The 18,274-nt window shown below is 41.1% G+C and overlaps 1 long non-coding RNA gene across 3 annotated transcripts in view; it reads left to right on the forward strand.

Moving 5' to 3' along the window:
• Window positions 1-15: 15 nt before the first annotated feature.
• Window positions 16-18,274, forward strand: part of LOC100685183 — a 41,093-nt gene continuing 22,834 nt past the window's right edge. For all 3 annotated transcript variants that reach the window (XR_005373694.1, XR_005373693.1, XR_005373695.1), the window contains exon 1: window positions 16-321. This is a non-coding gene — a long non-coding RNA (uncharacterized LOC100685183). The remainder of the gene's footprint in view (window positions 322-18,274) is intronic.

Below are 18,274 nucleotides of genomic sequence, written 5' to 3' on the forward strand. Positions count from 1 at the left end.
ATCCCGCGTGCGCAGGCTCCGTAGGGCGCTGCGGGCCGGACTGCGCGGTCAGGCGCCCGCTGCCGCTCGGCGTTTGAAGAAACGGCTTCGAATTCTAGCTTCCGACGTCGGTCTTTCCGGTGCATTCGCCGCGGAGCGACCGGGATCACCTTCTTTGCCCTCAGAGGAAAATTGTAGGGGGTGTATGTATCGACAAAGGCAGATAGTGGAGTCCGCAACTATCCTCCACCTCTGTGAAAAAACGTGAGAAGCCAGAGATGGAAATTAATGAAGAGACCATTTGGCCAGACTCTAGAATGACTTTTTCATCCACCTGCTGAGGTGAGTTTACCTTTCAGGTTACACCTGGTAATCAGTTTTCTATTTGATGTGGAGAGTCGCTAAAACGTGTTGAAAAGATTTGTAAAGAAGTGGAGGTAGCGGCTGGAAGACACAGAAGGGTCTTAACGTGGTAGGTGAGGAAGTCGGGGGGTCGTGGTGAACCTCAAGCAAAAAGTGTGATCTTAAAGGCCAAGTACAGGTACGCCCGTTATGCACGTGTCGTGACTTACTGGGGGAGTAAAGTACCCGGAGAGCAGACATTCCTACAGCTACCGAAAGTCATGAAGTCTTGTTTTTTCCAGGAAAAAAAATTAAAATTCAAGCTTGTGGTGTAAATATTTAGTAAATGATAGTAAAACATTCAGGAACAGAGACAGATTTTTCTTTTTTAAAGAAATTGCCTAAAAAAAGAAAGAAGAAAGAAACTGCCTAAGTACCACTAACACCCCAACCCCCCTTATTTTGCCAAAGCCAAATTACAAGTATATCTTAAAGCCACCAAGTTCTTTTATGATCATTTATACCTTGAAAATCAGTTATAAACTCAATAGCTTTCTTATTAGCCTCATAACTAACTTCCTTGTTAGCCTCATAACTAACTAACTTCATTGTGACTCTCCTCAAAAGAAAAAAATATATGTTCAGGCTGTTCTCGTGCCTTTACATTTTGTACTGGCCAGTCCATCAATGAGGATATGAGTTTTTGTCATGAGTAATAAATTAGTTTCGTTTCTGACATTAGGATTGTTCTTTTGTGATTTACCTGTCTGAGCAGAGTGTGATCTAACAATACTATGCAATCCGTGTGATGTAGAAGGAGGAACTTACTTGAATGTGTTTTCAATGTCAAGATTATGGATTTAGTAGGCAAGAATAGATGAGGATTCTCATCAAACTCTGGGATAAGCAAAGTTCCTTGGTACTTCTTAATTCCTTTGATAATATCACAGATCAGTCAACCAATTTTACTTTTCTCTGTCCCTGTAAACTGTTTAGAAATTCAGAATCAATTGCATTCTAATTTGTGTCACTTGGTTCTCAAAACTCTGCATCCTTCAACAATGAAGAGGCAGTCATATTATGACATCCAATATGACTTACATTTTTTTTTACTTTTAGTTTTTGTTTATAAGATATTTTTCCATGCAAATTATATTGCATTTCCCTTGAATTGGTCCTAAGGACAACAAAAACATTACAAGGAAATGTGATGAGACCACTCTGCTTGATATGATGTTAAGACCATCCTTGGGAATCATTATAAGGACTCCACTGGCTATAAGCCCCCATGAAATATTTTGTCCAGATTGCTGTGAGGAATTGCATTTTACCTGTACACAAGAGAAAACAGATACTTCCTCTGTGTAAACATCAGGTTATTCTAGTAAGAGAAATGGAAATAAATGTATATAACACTGGGGAAACTAAGCAATTGAGTTTATTGTAGATGTGCAACATGTGCATGTATGTATATTTACATAAAATATAACACATGTGTATATGGATATGCATACTTGCACACATACCTACATATGTAGTAGATTTTCATTTCCATATAGTTAGCATTATTACATAAATACAGTTCTTTAATGAAATGCTAATTAATAGTTTAAAAATTATTTTGCTTTTTTTTGCATTTACTGTGTCCTTTATATGTGTTTAAAGATAAATTTAGATAAAAAATTTGAAGAGTTTGAGTGAACATTGATTTGAATTGGGCAACACCAAACTGAAAATGGTTAGGAACACCTCATCGGCAGGAGCTAGGGGAAAGGTTTTTATCTAGATGACGTGGGAGCAGAGCGAGGAAATTATTTGATTGGCTGTAGTTTAGACAGCTGCCTTATTTGAGAGAACTTAGTTGGCTGTTTGTGGTTAGTTGTTCCTAAGTTCATTTTTCTCCGGTTGGTGTGCATTGATTCTGTCTTTGGTTTCAGTTTGCTTATGTAGGCTATCAAGGCATTAGAGCTATTCTGGTCTAATAGTCTCCTTGTATAGTTGCTTTAACACATTGGCTTATCTTACTTAAACTGCACCATTGTTATTATTTTAGCTGGTGAAAATACTGAGGTTTGGGGAGGCTACGGGTCTTGTTCATAGTCACACAGCTTATAAATGTGCAGTTGTGGTTCTAAGTCTAGCAGTTCTAGCTCCAGAATCTGTGCCCCTTTGCTTTCTCAGGCTTCCTTCAGGTAGAGCTGTGCCATTTGACTGTCAAAGAATTGTGTAAGGAATACAGTTGGTGAAATCACAAGGCCTAGGGATCATTCTCAGCTCCAGTTCTGGATGCGTGTACTCCATTGTTCTGTTCTACTCTTTGACTTTGATTTCTCCTCTGTAAAATTAGAGACTTAAGTCCCTGACATTAAGCTTTTGATTGCCAGTGCATCCATTTCAAAGACATTCCTTTCAAATAAATGAATTGCCAGCATATGACACAGCTGCTCGCAAAACAACTGGGGAAAAAAATAGGCCACTCCACCTTTGAAGATTCCCTTTAGAAAGCTCTGGTTAGGGGCGCCTGGGTGGCTCAGGCGTTGAGTGTCTGCCTTCGGCTCAGGGCGTGATCCTGGACTCCCTGGATCGAGTCCCACATTGGGCTCCCTGCATGGAGCCTGCTTCTCCCTCTGCCTGTGTCTCTGCCTCTCTCTCTGTGTCTCTCATGAATAAGTAAATAACATCTTAAAACTAAATAAATAAATGAATGAATGAAATATTAAAAAAAAAAGAAAGCTCTGGTTAACATAGATTACATAACATAGATAACTTCTTGAATGACCCTGCTTTTCTCTTCCTGTGCCCTAATTCCTGCTCTTATGTTTAAATTCACCCACAAAGAATGAATCCAAGAAACTGTAGGTACTTCACATTCAACCCTAATAAAGTCAGAACCCCAGGTTTGTGCTTTCTCTCTCTCTCCCTTGCTACGTAGCCCTTGGGGCATGCTGCATATCCTCCAGGGCTTGTGAATAGTAAGTCTTGTCCTTCAGTTTCCTGGTGGCTGTTGCTGAGGTGCAACCTACAATTACAGTAAGAACCACAAGGATCAGTCCAGCCATAGCACTTGTTCTAGAAGGGGAAATGTCTTTGGGGGCTGCTGTGAGTGGTAGGGCTCAGGCGAGGGCCTCAGGCATTCAGGTGGATAGCATCACTATTAATAGGCTGATACCCAACAGAACTAGACATTGCAGCCGGCATCCTATGACTATATGAAGTGATATTTGGCCAAAAAGTCTGTGCTGGATTATAAATGTTGCTAAATACTTAGGTGAGTGACAGGATTTATGAAAACAAAGTCAAATTTTGTGTGAGATTTAAACTAGGTAGAGACCATGAGTGGAGAAAGTGATCAGTGCAGGCTGCTAAGTACCTGTGAGTTGGTAGAATTCAGTAAAAGGGATATCCACTTTTATTTATTTATTTTTATCGTTTACTTATCTGTTTGACAGAGAGAGCAGAGAACTCAGGCAGAATCTCAGGAGGGGCAGTGAAGTCTTCAGTCTCCTGGGCAGTGAAGTCTTCAGTCTCCTGGAGTCACTAATAGAGGAAGTGCACCCCAGGGCAGTGCACCGCAAACCATGGGCCCATCTAAGTAAAGGGCTGGAGCGCTGCCGGCGGGGACTCCAGGAGAAGCCGGTTGGTCAGGTCAGGCATTGGCTCAGGGCAGAGGGGGCTGCGCCCTGCTGCCTTCAGGAGCCCAGGTACACACACCAGAGAATCAGCACAGCAGGCCCCTCCCCCAGAAGACCAGATGGAAGGACAGGGGAAGAGCAAGTTCTTGACCCAGCAGTGCTGGAAAGCTCTAGGGGAAGTGGATGGATTTACAGTATATAGAACCAGAGGGTACCCCTCCTTTTTTCTTTTTCCAGTACAACTCGTTTTTATATCCAATTTTTTTCTCCTTTCCCATCCACTACAATATTTTACCAGCTCTTAATTTTTAAGATTCTTCCTTTTTGACTTTCATATTTCTACAATTACAGGTCCTAGATATATTTTTCACTTCTAGATTCCCTTCAACATATTTAACTTAATTTTGGGAGATATACAAGATATATTTTTTTTGTTTTGTGTTTTTTGTTTTCCCTGCCTCATTTTGTTCTACAATGGCAGAAGTTAATACCTTCTAAAACATGACCAGTATGTACCCAGAACCAAGTGGTATACCTTGCTGGTTCATTCTGCGAGATTCCTCATTCCCATTCTGCTCCCCTCTTTTATCTCGTTTATGTTTTTGTGGTCAGTGTTGGGGCCCTCTACACATATTTGTGGTTTATATAAATTTGGGACTGAGCACCTTCTAACATACAGAACTTAACATACTCAGAAACAAGAGGATCACCCTCTAGAACCCCTCAGATAGACTACATTCTCCCTCCACTACAACTTCGTCACCACCAGTATCTCCCAGTCCCCAACCCTTTATTTTTCTCTTCTCAATTTTTTTCTTTCTTTTTCTTTTTTTTTTTTTTTTTGTCTCTTCTTCCTTAGGATTCCTGGCCTTTTATTTTCTAATTCTTTGTTTAAAAATTTGTTGTTCACTTTAGTGGTCCTTTTGTTTTATTTCATTCTGATCTTTTTTCTTCTTTTTTATTGGAGTTTGATTATAACACCCAGTGCTCAATCTGACAAGTGCCCCCCTCAGTGCCTGACACACAGTCACCCCAATCCCCCACCCACCTCCCTTTCTACCACCCCTGTTCATTTCCCAGAGTTCAGTGTCTCTCATGTTTTGTCACCCTCACTGATATTTCCCACTCATTTTCTGTTCTTTCCTCTTTATTCCCCTTCATTGTTTTTATATTCCTCAAATGAATGAGACCATATATAATCTTTGTCCTTATCCGATTGACTTACTTCACTTAGCATAATACCCTCCAGTTCCATCCACATTGAAGCAAATGGTGGGTATTTGTCGTTTCTAATGGCTGAGTAATATTCCATTGTATACATAGACCACATCTTCTTGATCCATTCATCCCTTGATGGACACTGAGGCTCTTTCCACAGTTTGGCTATTGTGGACATTGCTGCTATAAACATTGGGGTACAGGTGTCCTGCCTTTTCACTGCATCTGTATCTTTGGGTTAAATCCCCAGCAGTGCAATTGCTGGGTCATTGGGCAGTTCTATTTTTATTATTTATTTATTTATTTATTTATTTATTTATTTATTTATTTATTTATTTACTTATGATAGTCACAGAGAGAGAGAGAGAGAGAGAGAGAGGCAGAGACACAGGAAGAGGGAGAAGCAGGCTCCATGCACCGGGAGCCCGACGTGGGATTCGATCCCGGGTCTCCAGGATCGCGCCCTGGGCCAAAGGCAGGTGCCAAACCGCTGCGCCACCCAGGGATCCCTGGGCAGTTCTATTTTTAACACTTTGAGGAACCTCCACACAGTTTTCCAGAGTGGCTGCACCAGTTCACATTCCCACCAACAGTGCAAGAGGGTTCCCCGTTCTCCACATCCTCTCAAACATTTGTGGTTTCCTGCCTTGTTAATTTTCCCCATTCTCACTGGGGTGAGGTGGTATCTCATTATAGTTTTGATTTGTATTTCCCTGATGGCAAGTGATGCAGAGCATTTTCTCATGTGCTTGTTGGCCATGTCTATGTCTTCCTCTGTGAGATTTCTGTTCATGTCTTTTGCTGATTTCATGATTGGATTGTTTCTTTGCTGTTGAGTTCAATAAATTCTTTAAAGATCGAGGATACTAGCCCTTTATCTGATAGGTCATTTGCAAATATCTTCTCCCATTCTGTAGATTGTCTTTTGGTTTTGTTGACTGTTTCTTTCACTGTGCAGAAGCTTTTTATCTTGATGAAGTCCCAATAATTCATTTTTGATTTTGTTTCCCTTGCCTTCATGGATGTATCTTGCAAGATGTTGCTGTGGCCAAGTTCGAAAGGATGTTGCCTGTGTTCTCCTCTAGGATTTTGATGGATTCTTCTCTCACATTTAGATCTTTCATCCATTTTGAGTTTCTCTTTTGTTATGGTGTAATAGAATGGTCTAGTTTCATTCTTCTGCACGTGGCTGGCCAATTTTCCCAGCATCATTTATTGAAGAAACTGTCCTTTTTCCAGGGGATATTCTTTTGTGCTTTCTTGAATATTAGTTGACCATAGAGTTGAGGGCCCATTTCTGGGTTCTCTATTCTGTTCCATTGATCTAAGTGTCTGTTTTTGTGCCAGTTCCACACTGTTTTGATGATCACAGCTTTGTAATACAACTTGAAATCTGGCTTTGTGATACCCCAGCTCTGGTTTTCTTTTTTAATATTTCCCTGGCTATTCGGGGTCTTTTCTGATTACAGACAAGTCTTAAGGTTATTCCAACTCTGTGAAGAAAGCCCATGGAATTTTAAAAAATATTATTTATTTATTCATGATAGACATAGAGAGAGAGAGAGAGGCAGAGACACAGGCAGAGGGAAAAGCAGTCTCCATGCCGGGAGCCCTACCCGGGACTCAATCCCAGGACTCCAGGATTGCACCCTGGGCCAAAGGCAGGCACTAAACCACTGAGCCACCCAGGGATCCCCAAACCCATGGTATTTTATAGGGATTACATTAAATGTGTAAATTGCCCTGGGTAACATTGACATTTTCACAATATTAATTCTGCCAATCCATGAGCGTGGCATATTTTTCCATCTCTTTGTGTCTTCCTCAATTTCTTTCAGAAGTGGTCTGTAGTTTTTAGGGTATAGATCCTTTACCTCTTTGGTTAGGTTTATTCCTAGGCATCTTATGCTTTTGGGTGCAATTGTAAATGGGATTGACTCCTTAATTTCTCTTTCTTCAGACTCATTGTTAGTGTATAGAAATGCCACTGACATCTGGGCATTGATTTTGTATCCTGCCACCGTGCCAAATAGCTGTATGAGTTCTAGCAGTCTTGAGTGGAGTCTTTTGGGTTTTCTATGTAGAGTATCATGTCATCGGCGAAGAGGGAGAGTTTGACTTCTTCTTTGCCAATTTGAATGCCTTTTATGTCTTTTTGTTGTCTGATTGCTGAGGCTAGGACTTGTAGTACTATGTTGATTAGCAATGGTGAGAGTGGACATCCCTGTCTTGTTCCTGATCTTAGGGGAAAGGCTCCCAGTGCTTCCCCATTGATAATATTTGCTGTGGACTTTTCATAGCTGGCTTTTAAGATACTGAGGAATGTTCCCTCTATCCCTACACTCTGAAGAGATTTGATCAGGAATGGATGCTGTATTTTGTCATATGCTTTCTCTGCATCTATTGAGAGGATCATATGGTTCTTGTTTTTTCGCTTGTTGATATGATCTATCGCGTTGATTGCTTTATGAGAGTTGAACCAGCCTTGTATCCAGGGGATAAATCCCACTTGGTCATGGTGAATAATCTTCTTAATGTACTGTTGGATCCTATTGGCTAGAATTTTGTTGAGAATTTTTTTAAAGATTTTATTTATTCATGAGAGACACACAGCGAGAGAGAGAGAGAGAGGGAGGGAGAGGCAGAAACACAGGCAGAGGGAGAAGCAGGCTCCATGCAGGGAGCCTGACATGGGACCAGATCCCAGGACCCCAGGATAACTCCCCAGGCTGAAGGTGGCGCCAAACTGCTGAGCCACCTAGGTGTCCCCTTGTTGAGAATTTTTGCATCTGTGTTCATCAGGGATATTGATCCATAATTCCCCTTTTTGGTGGGGTCTTTGTTGGTTTTGGAATTAAGGTGATGTTGGACTCATACAACGAGTTTGGAAGTATTCCATCTCTTTCTATCTTTCCAAACAGCTTTAGTAGAATAGGAATTGTTTCTTCATTAATGTTTGATAAAATTCTCCTGGGCAGCCATTTGGCCCTGGACTTTTGTGTCTTGGGAGGTTTTTGATGACTGCTTCCATTTGCTTCCTGGTTATCGGCCTGTTCAAGTTTTCTATTTCTTCCTGTTCCAGTTTTGGTAGTTTGTAGCTTTCCAGAAATGCATCCATTTCTTCTAGATTGTCTAATTTATTGGCGTATAACTGCTCATAATATGTTTTTAAAATCATTTGTATTTCCTTGGTTTTGATGGTGATCTCTCCTTTTTCATTCATGAATTTTATTAATTAGAGTCTTTTCTCTTTTGTTTTTAATAAGGCTGGCTAATGGTTTATCTATCTTATTAATTCTTTCAAAGAACCAACTCCTGGTTTTGTTGATCTGTTCTACAGTTCTTCTGGTCTCTATTTCATTGAGTTCTGCTCGAAATCTATTAACTCTCTTCTACTGGATTTAGGTTTTATTTGCTGTTCTTTCTCCAGTTCCTGTAGGTGCGAGGTTAGCTTGTGTATTTGAGTTTTTTCCAATTTTTTGAGGGATGCTTGTATTGTGATGTATTTGCCTCTCAGGACTGCCTTTGCAGTTTCCCAAATATTTTGAACGGCTGTATCTTCATTCTCATTAGTTTCCATGAATCTTTTTAACTCTCTCTAATTTCCTGGTTGACCCTTTCATCTTTTAGCAGGATGGTCTTTAAACTCCACATGTTTGAGTTTCTTCCAAATTCCTTCTTGTCATTCAGTTCTAGTTTCAAAGCATTATGGTCAGAAAATATGCAGGGGACAATCCCAATCTTTTGGTATTGGTTGAGACTTGATTTGTGACCCAGTATGTGGTCTATTCTGGAGAAAGTTTATGTGCACATGAGAAGAATGTGTATTCAGTTGCGTTTGGATGTAAAGTTCTGTAAATATCTGTGAAATCCATCTGGTCCAGTGTATCATTTAAAGCTCTCGTTCTTTGGAGATGATGTGATTAGGAGATCTGTCATTTGTAGAAAGCACCGTGTTAAAGTTTCCCAGTATTGGTGTATTATTATCTAAGTATGTCTTAACTTTGGTTATTAATTGATTGATATACTTGGCAGCTCCCGCATTCAGAGCATAAATATTGATGATTGTTAGGTCTTCTTGTTGGATAGATCCTTTAAGTATGATACAGTGTCCCTCTTCCTCTCTCACTACAATCTTTGGGATAAAGTTTATCTGATATGAGGATGGCTACACCTGCTTTCTTTAGAGGACCATTTGAATGGTAAATGGCTCTCCAACCTTTTATTTTCAGGCTGTAATTGTCCTTAGGTCTAAATGAGTCTCTTGTAGACAGCAAATAGATGGGTCTTGCTTTTTCATCCAGTCTGAAACCCTGTGTCTTTTGATGGGATCATTAAGCCCATTCACGTTCAGAGTTATTATTGAAAGAAAAAAGTTTAGTGTCATCATGATACGTATCCAGTCCCTCCTTCTGTGGGTTATTTCTTTGGGTGTCCTCTTTCCTTTACAGAGTCCCCCTTAATATTCTTGCAGAGCTGGTTTGGTGGTCACATATTCTTTCAGTTTCTGCCTATCTTGGAAGCTCTTTATCTCTCCTGCTATTCTGAATGAGAGCCTTGCTGTATAAAGTATTCTTGGCTGCATGTCCTTCTCATTTAGGACCCTGGCTATATCCTGCCAGCCCTTTCTGGCCTGCCAGGTCTCTGTGGAGAGGTCTGATTTTTTTTTATTTATTTTTTATTGGTGTTCAATTTGCCAACATATAGAATAACACCCAGTGCTCATCCCAACAAGTGTCCCCCTCAGTGCCCGTCACCCAGTCATCCCCACCCCCTACCCACATCCCTTTCCCCCACGCCTAGTTCGTTTCCCAGAGTTAGGAGTCTCTCATGTTCTGTCTCCCTTTCTGATACTTCCCACTCATTTTTTCTCCTTTCCCCTTTATTCCCTGTACTATTTTTTATATTCCTCAAATGAATGAGACCATATAATGTTTGTCCTTTTCCGATTGACTTCTTTCACTCAGCATAAAACCCTCCAGTTCCATCCACGTCGAAGCAAATGGTGGGTATTTGTCATTTCTAATGGCTGAGTAATATTCCATTGTATACATAAACCACATCTTATTTATCCATTCATCTTTCGATGGACACCGAGGCTCCTTCCACAGTTTGGCTATTGTGGACATTGCTGCTATAAACATCGGGGTGCAGGTGTCCTGCCATTTCACTGCATCTGTATCTTTCCAGTAAGTCCCAGCAGTACAATTGCTGGGTCGTAGGGCAGATCTATTTTTAACTGTTTGAGGAACCTCCACACAGTTTTCCAGAGTGGCTGCAGCAGTTCACATTCCCACGAACAGTGCAGAAGGGTTCCCCTTTTTCCGCATCCTGTCCAACATTTGTGGTTTCCTGCCTTGTTAATTTTTCCCATTCTCACTGGTATGAGGTGGTATATCATTATGGTTTTGATTTGTAGTTCCCTGATGGCCCTGATGCAGAGCATTTTCTCCTAGGAGTGCTTGTTGGCCATGTGTATGTCTTCCTCTGTGAGATTTCTGTTCATGTCTTTTGCCCATTTCATGACTGGATTGTTTGTATCTTGGCTGTTGAGTTTAATAAGTTTTTTATAGATCTTGGATTCTAGCCCTTTATCTGATAGGTCATTTGCAAATATCTTCTCCCATTCTGTAGGTTGTCTTTTCGTTTTGTTGATTGTATCCTTTGCTGTGCAAAAGCTTCTTATCTGGATGAAGTCCCAATAGTTCATTTTTGCTTTTGTGTCTCTTCCCTTCATGGATGTATCTTGCAAGAAGTTACTGTGGCCGAGTTCAAAAAGGGTGTTGCCTGTGTTCTCCTCTAGGATTTTGGTGGAATCTTGTCTCACATTTAGATCTTTCATCCATTTTGAGTTTATCTTTGTGTCTGGTGCAAGAGAGCGGTCTAATTTCATTCATCTGCATGTGAATGTCCAATTTTCCCAGCACTATTTATTGAAGAGACTTTTTTCCAGTGGATAGTCTTTCCTCCTTTGTCGAATATTAGTTGACCATAAGGTGGAGGGTCCACTTCTGGATTCTGTGTTCTGTTCCATTGATCTATGAGTCTGTTTTTGTGCCAGTACCACACTGTCTTGATGACCACAGCTTTGTAATACAACCTGAAACTTGGCATTGTGATGCCCCCAGCTATGGTTTTCTTTTTTAAAATTCCCCTGGCTATTCGGGGTATTTTCTGATTCCACACAAATCTTAAAATAATTTGTTCTAACTCTCTGAAGAAAGTCCATGGTATTTTGATAGGGAATGCATTAAACGTGTAAATTGCCCTGGGTAACATTGACATTTTCACAATATCAATTCCGCCAATCCATGAGCATGGAATATTTTTCCATCTCTTTGTGTCTTCCTCAATTTCTTTCAGAAGTGTTCTATAGTTTTTAGGGTATAGATCCTTTACCTCTTTGGTTAGGTTTATTCCTAGGCATCTTATGCTTTTGGGTGCAATTGTAAATGGGATTGACTCCTTAATTTCTCTTTCTTCAGACTCATTGTTAGTGTATAGAAATGCCACTGACTTCTGAGCATTGATTTTGTATCCTGCCACACTGCTGAATTGCTGTATGAGTTCTAGCAATCTTGGGTGAGTCTTTTGGGTTTTCTATGTAGAGTATCATGTCATCGGCGAAGAGGGAGAGTTTGACTTCTTCTTTGCCAACTTGAATGCCTTTTATGTCTTTTTGTTGTCTGATTGCTGAGGCTAGGACTTGTAGTACTATATTGATTAGCAATAGTGAGAGTGGACATCCCTGTCTTGTTCCTGATCTTAGGGGAAAGGCTCCCAGTGCTTCCCCATTGATAATGATATTTGCTGTGGACTTTTCATAGCTGGCTTTTAAGATACTGAGGAATATTCCCTCTATCCCTACACTCTGAAGAGTTTTGATCAGGAATGGATGCTGTATTTTGTCAAATGCTTTGTCTGTATCTATTGAGAGGATCATATGGTTCTTGTTTTTTCTCTTGGTGATATGATGAATCACATTGATTGTTTTACGAGTGTTGAACCAGCCTTGCATCCCGGGGATAAATCCTACTTGGTCATGGTGAATAATCTTCTTAATGTATTGTTGTATCCTATTGGCTGGTATCTTGTTGAGAATTTTTGCCTCCATGTTCATCAGGGATATTGGTCTATAATTCTCCTTTTTGGTGGGGTTTCTGTCTGGATTTGGAATTAAGATGATGCTGGCCTCATAGAACGAGTTTGGAAGTATTCCATCTCTTTCTCCTTTTTGGGTGGGTCTCTGTCTGGTTTTGGAATTAAGATGATGCTGGCCTCATAGAATGAGTTTGGAGGTATTCCATCTCTTTCTATCTTTCCAAACAGCTTTAGGAGAATAGGTATGGTTTCTTCTTTAAACGTTTGATAGAATTACCCTGGGAAGCCATCTGGCCCTGGACTTGTGTGTCTTGGGAGGTTTTTGATGACTGCTTCAATTTCCTCCCTGGTTATTGGCCTGTTCAGGTTTTCTATTCCTGTTCCAGTTTTGGTAGTTTGTGGTTTTCCAGAAATGCATCCATTTCTTCTAGTTTGCCTAATTTATCGGCATATAGTTGTTCATAATATGTTCTTAAAATTGTTTGTATTTCCTTGGTGTTGGTAGTGATTTCTTCTTTCTCATTCATAATTTTATTGAGTCTTCTCTCTCTTCTTTTTAATAAGGCTGGCTAATGGTTTATCTATCTTATTAATTCTTTCAAAGAACCAACTCCTGTTTTGTTGATCTGTTCCACAGTTCTTCTGGTCTCGATTTTGTTGAGTTCTGCTTGAATCTTTCTTAACTCTCTTCTTCTGCTGGGTGTAGGATCAGCAAATATGCTGCTTTTTCTCTAGCTCCTTTATGGGTAAGGTTAGCTTTTGTATTTGAGTTATTTCCAGTTTTTGAATGGATGCTTGTATTGCGATGTATTTCCCCCTCAGGACTGCTTTTGCTGTATCCCAAAGATTTTGAATGGGTGTATCTTCATTCTCATTAGTTTCCATGGATCTCTTTAATTCTTCCTTAATATCCTGGTTGACCCTTTCATCTTTTAGTAGTATGGTCCTTAACCTCCACGTGTTTGAAATCCTTCCAAACTTCTTCTTGTGATTTAGTTCTAATTTCAAGGCATTATGAGAATATGCAGGGGTCGATCCCAATCTTTTGGTATCAGTTAACACCTGATTTGTGACCCAGTATGTGGTCTATTCTGGAGAAAGTTCCATGTGCACTTGACAAGAATGTGTATTCAGTTGCATTTGGATGTAAAGTTCCGTAGATAATTGTGAAATACATCGGGTCCAGTGTATCATTTAAAGCTCTCGTTTCTTTGGAGATGTTGTGCTTATAAGACCTATTGAATGTAGAAAGAGGTAGATTGAAGTCACCAAGTGTAAGTGTATTATTATCTAAGTATGTCTTAACTTTGGTTATTAATTGATATATTTGGCACCTCCCACATTCAGGGCATATATATTGATGATTGTTAAGTCCTCTTCTTGGATAGATCCTTTAAGTATGATATAGTGTCCCTCTTCCTCTCCCACTACAGTCTTCGGGATAAACTTTAATTTATCTGATATAAGGATGGCTACCCCTGCTTTCTTTTGAGGACCATTTGAATGGTCAGTGGTTCTCCAACCTTTTATGTTCAGGCTGTAGGTGTCCTTCTGTCTAAAATGAGTCTCTTGTAGACAGCAAATAGATGGATCCTGCTTTTTTACCCAGTCTGAAACCCTGCACCTTTTGATGGGGTCATTAAGCCCATTCACGTTCAGAGTTACTATTGAAAGATATGAGTTTAGTGTCATCATGATACCTATTCAGTCCCTGTTTTTGTCGATTGTTTCCTTGGACTTCCTCTTTTACAGGGTCCCCTTTAATATTTCTTGCAGAGCTGGTTTGGTGGTCACATATTCTTTCAGTTTCTGCCTACCTTGGAAGCTCTTTATCTCTCCTTCTATTCTGAATGAGAGCCTTGCTGGATAAAGTATTCTTGGCAGCATGTTCTTCTCATTTAGGACCCTGGCTATATCCTGCCAGCCCTTTCTGGCCTGCCAGGTCTCTGTGGAGACGTCTGTTGTTACCTTAATACTCCTCCTCATAAAAGTCAGGGATTTCTTGTCTCTTGCTGCTTTCAAGATCTTCTCTTTATCTTTGGAATTTGCAAGCTTCACTATTAAATGTCTAGGTGTTGAACTGTTTTTATTGATTTTAGGTGGGGGGTATCTCTCTGGATCTGAATGCCTGTTTCCCTTCCCAGATTAGGAATGTTTTCAGCTATGATTTGTTCAAATGCATATTCTGGACCTCTGTCCCTTTCAACGCTCTGGGGAACCCCCATTAAATGTAGATTTTTCTTCCTCAGGCTGTCACTTATTTCCCTTAATCTATTCTCAGGATCTTTTAATTGTTTGTCTCTTTTTCCCTCAGTTTCCCTTTTTGCCATCAACTTGTCTTCTAGGTCACTCACTCGTTCTTCTACCTCATTAACCTTCGTCGTTAGGACCTCTAGTTTGGATTGCATCTCATTTAATTGAGTTTTAATTTCTGCCTGATTAGCTCTAAATTCTGCCGTCATGAAGTCTCTTGAGTCCTTTATGCTTTTTTCTAGAGCCACCAGTAATTTTACAATTGTGCTTCTGAATTGGCTTTCTGACATTGAATTGTAATCCAGATTTTGTAATTGTATGGGAGAGAGGACTGTTTCTGATTCTTTCTTTTGAGGTGAGGTTTTCCTTTTAGTCATTTTTCTCAGTGCAGAGTGGCCAAAAACAAGTTGTATTGGAAATAGGAGAAAAAGAGAGAAGAGAAAGAAGAAAACGAAAAGAAAAAAGAAGGAAAAAAGAAGAGAAGAGAAGAAAGAGGGGGGAAGAAAACAGAAAACAAAAAACAAGGGGGAGTATCCTCTGATTCTGTGTACTATAAATCCCTCGACTTCCCCTGGAAGTTTCCAGTGCATCTTGGGTCAATAATTTGTTTTTCCCCTGTCCATCTAGCTGGTCTTCTGGGGGAGGGTCCTGCTGTGCTGATTCTGAGGTGTGAGCACTTGGGGAGCTGCTCAGCCCCCTGCCTGGTGCAGGGCTCACTGAAAGTTGTTTAACGTGTTTATACTGTGAGGCCACTGTGAGGCTCAGTGGGGGTTGTTTATCCCGTGAGGCCCCTGTTCCCTGCTGGCCCCACTCCATCCCGGGCACACGGTGACACCAGGAGGAACAACAACAGTGGTGGGGGCCAGCTCTCTAGCCCTAGAGTCAGCTCCTGCAGTAACAACCGCAGCTGCCAGTCGCAGGGGCCTGGATGCTCCGGGGGCGGGGCCGCTGATCTGCTCACCTCGGGGCCGCCTGGCAGCAGGAGTGTCCTTGCTATCCTGGGCCCTCCCGGCCTCTGCCTGTCCTGGGGGGAGCGCCGGATCTTGGGCCGTGTTCCCGGCGCCCTGTGCTCTGGGGCCTGTGCTGTTGGAATTGTGCTCCCGGCAGCACAGCCCCCTCTGCGCAGAGCCTCTGCCGGAGCTGCTTCCAGGCTGCTCCCGGGGCCGTGCAGCTCCCTACGCGCAGAACCTCCTACCGAGCCGCCTCCGAGCTGCTCACGGGTCCAGCCGGGCACGTGCTGCAGCCCTTTGGGGGAGCTCCGCCCTGGGGTGTGGTGAGGTCTCCCTGGGCGCAGGTGCTCTGTGGGCATCCCCGCCCTCCTGGGATCCTGTTCCAACTGTCTGCCATCGCCTTTCCCTCTGGGAAGATTGGTGAAGCTCCTGCTTCTCCCGGACAGGGCTTTCCTGTCCTGGGGACACTCGCCGCAGCCTTAGCCTGGCTCCTTGCGGGGCCCTTCCCCCTTGGATGCCTTTTGTTTCTTTTTTTCTTTCCCCCCGCCCACCCCCACCCCATCTTCCTACCTTAATAGAAGCGTGAACTCTTCTCACTGTAGCATTCCAGCTGTTCTCTCTTTAAATCTCAAGCCGAATTCGTAGGTTTTCAGGATGATTTGAAAGTTATCTAGGTAATTTGGTGGGGACGGGTGACTTGGGGACCCTACTCTTCTGCCATCTTGCCCTCCACCTATTTATTTCCATTTTGTGCGGTTATCATCATTTCACAGTGCCTGATTCAAGGAAAGAGTCCTGGTTGCTCCTTCCTGGGAAAGGCTGGGGAAATGTGGCTCTGCTGGGCGCTCCTATGCATTTGCTCCCCTATGATGTTACTGCTGAAAACATACAGTTCATAGACAGAGCAAGGCCCCTGAAGAATGTCCCTGTCATCTCATGAAGGAGTGTCAAGGATTAGGGACAGGCCAAGGAAGACTGATTAAAAGGGACCGTTAGAGCAACGAGTTCATTATTGACCTGATAGGGGAGTTCTCTGGAATAACTCGAGTGATACCTGGGTTGAAGGAGAAAGAGAATCAAATGGGATATGAGGGAGTAAAGGACTAACATGTGCTACTTGGGAAAAGCCCTGTCTGAGGGAGAGGAAAGCCAGATACGAAGTTTTACATTTGCTGAAGGCAAACATTCTCATGTATCCATCTTTGATTGCAGGGTCTAACATCCTGCCTTGTAAGTGCATTGTTAAATGAGAGAATAAAGAATGGTGTTTTTGCTTTTCTAAATAATTAGGCTTTGACTAGAGGGCAGCTTCAGATTCCTTCTAGAGACTAAATTTTATCACATTTTTGTCATTTCACAGTAGAATTTTTTTTTTTTTTACTGTGTTGGGTAAACAAAATTGGCTTGGCTCTTTTCTTAAAAAATGATCTCTAGATGCAAGGTACACAGTTATATCAGCAAGTATGGATCAGTTATTAAACTATCAGTGACTCTGTTTAACATTTACCAATTTGTGAAATTCTTTTGAAACTCATAACCCCAACTAAGATTATGAAATCTTTCTTTATAAAACAAAGAATCAATAAACCAATTAAAGACCCCTATCATGAGTAACACAGTGACAGAATGAATTTATTAATATAAACTCTTTTTCAGAGATTCTTAAAATCTGAAAATTTGGGCAGCCTGGGTGGCTCAGCAGTTTAGTTCCACCTGCAGCCCGGGGTGTGATCCTGGAGTCCTGGAATCGAGTCCCCTGTCGGGCTGCCTGCATGGAGCCTGCTTCTCCCTCTGCTAAATATCTCACTAAATATTTTGAAAATGATATAACTTTCTGCCTTGCTTAGGATGTAAGGATCATGTCCCTATCCAGAAATTTAATTTATAACCCACGAAGGAATGCATTCAATACATTTAGTCTTTGTTCTAAATAGTATACTCCAAAATGAAAATACAGCTCACTGGATAAAAAGTGTTCATAACTATGTATTTTCTAAACATAAGTGGACAAATTTGTTGAAATCAAAGCCACATCACAAAAACTAACCCAAAATAATTTGCTGGAGAGACGTTCATGCATACTAGAACTCATGGAACTCTAGCTCTGGCTAAAGACTTTGCAAATAAATCTTGTGCAGCATAGTGCATTGGGGGTTAGAGGCTATTTAGTATAAATAAGCAAAAACAGAGCTTGTATTTGACATACCCTGTTACAGAAGGCTTTCCCCCAAGGTTTTCAAGTATTGGAATTCATAATAGAAAGCCAAATATGTCTTTGGAGGTTTAATGGATCTCATCAATTATATGACATTTTAAAACGTGTGTATTTGGACCATGAGCTACGTACTATTTGAAAAATCCTAATGATGCTTGTTCTGGGGATATACCTGAAATTTTAATTTCCAAATTTGGGAAATCATTGAACTTTATTACAGGAAAAGGTAACTCTAGACTCTGTGCCAAGCAGAATATAAGGTTTTTCATTTATAACTCTCAGTTTCCTGTAACAACCAACAAGGTAGGCATTCTTCACACAATATGTAGAGAAAGACTTTGCAATTCAGGCTGTAAGAACAAGCTTTGTGGGGAGTTCTCAGACTCATTCATTCATTCATTTATCTTAAGCAAATAAACTAATGCTTCATTCATTGAGAAAGATATGTTTATCTACCACAGATTAAAAAGGAAATGGCACAATTCCCACATCTGCAGGAATGAATGGTCATTGATCCAAGAAATTCCTTTCAAGAATGGGATGATGGAGCAGGAGTTTAGAATCTAGAAAAGATCAGAGAAAGA

This window comes from Canis lupus, chromosome 18, assembly GCF_011100685.1.
Source record: "Canis lupus familiaris isolate Mischka breed German Shepherd chromosome 18, alternate assembly UU_Cfam_GSD_1.0, whole genome shotgun sequence".
In the NCBI taxonomy this organism is placed as follows: domain Eukaryota; kingdom Metazoa; phylum Chordata; class Mammalia; order Carnivora; family Canidae; genus Canis; species Canis lupus.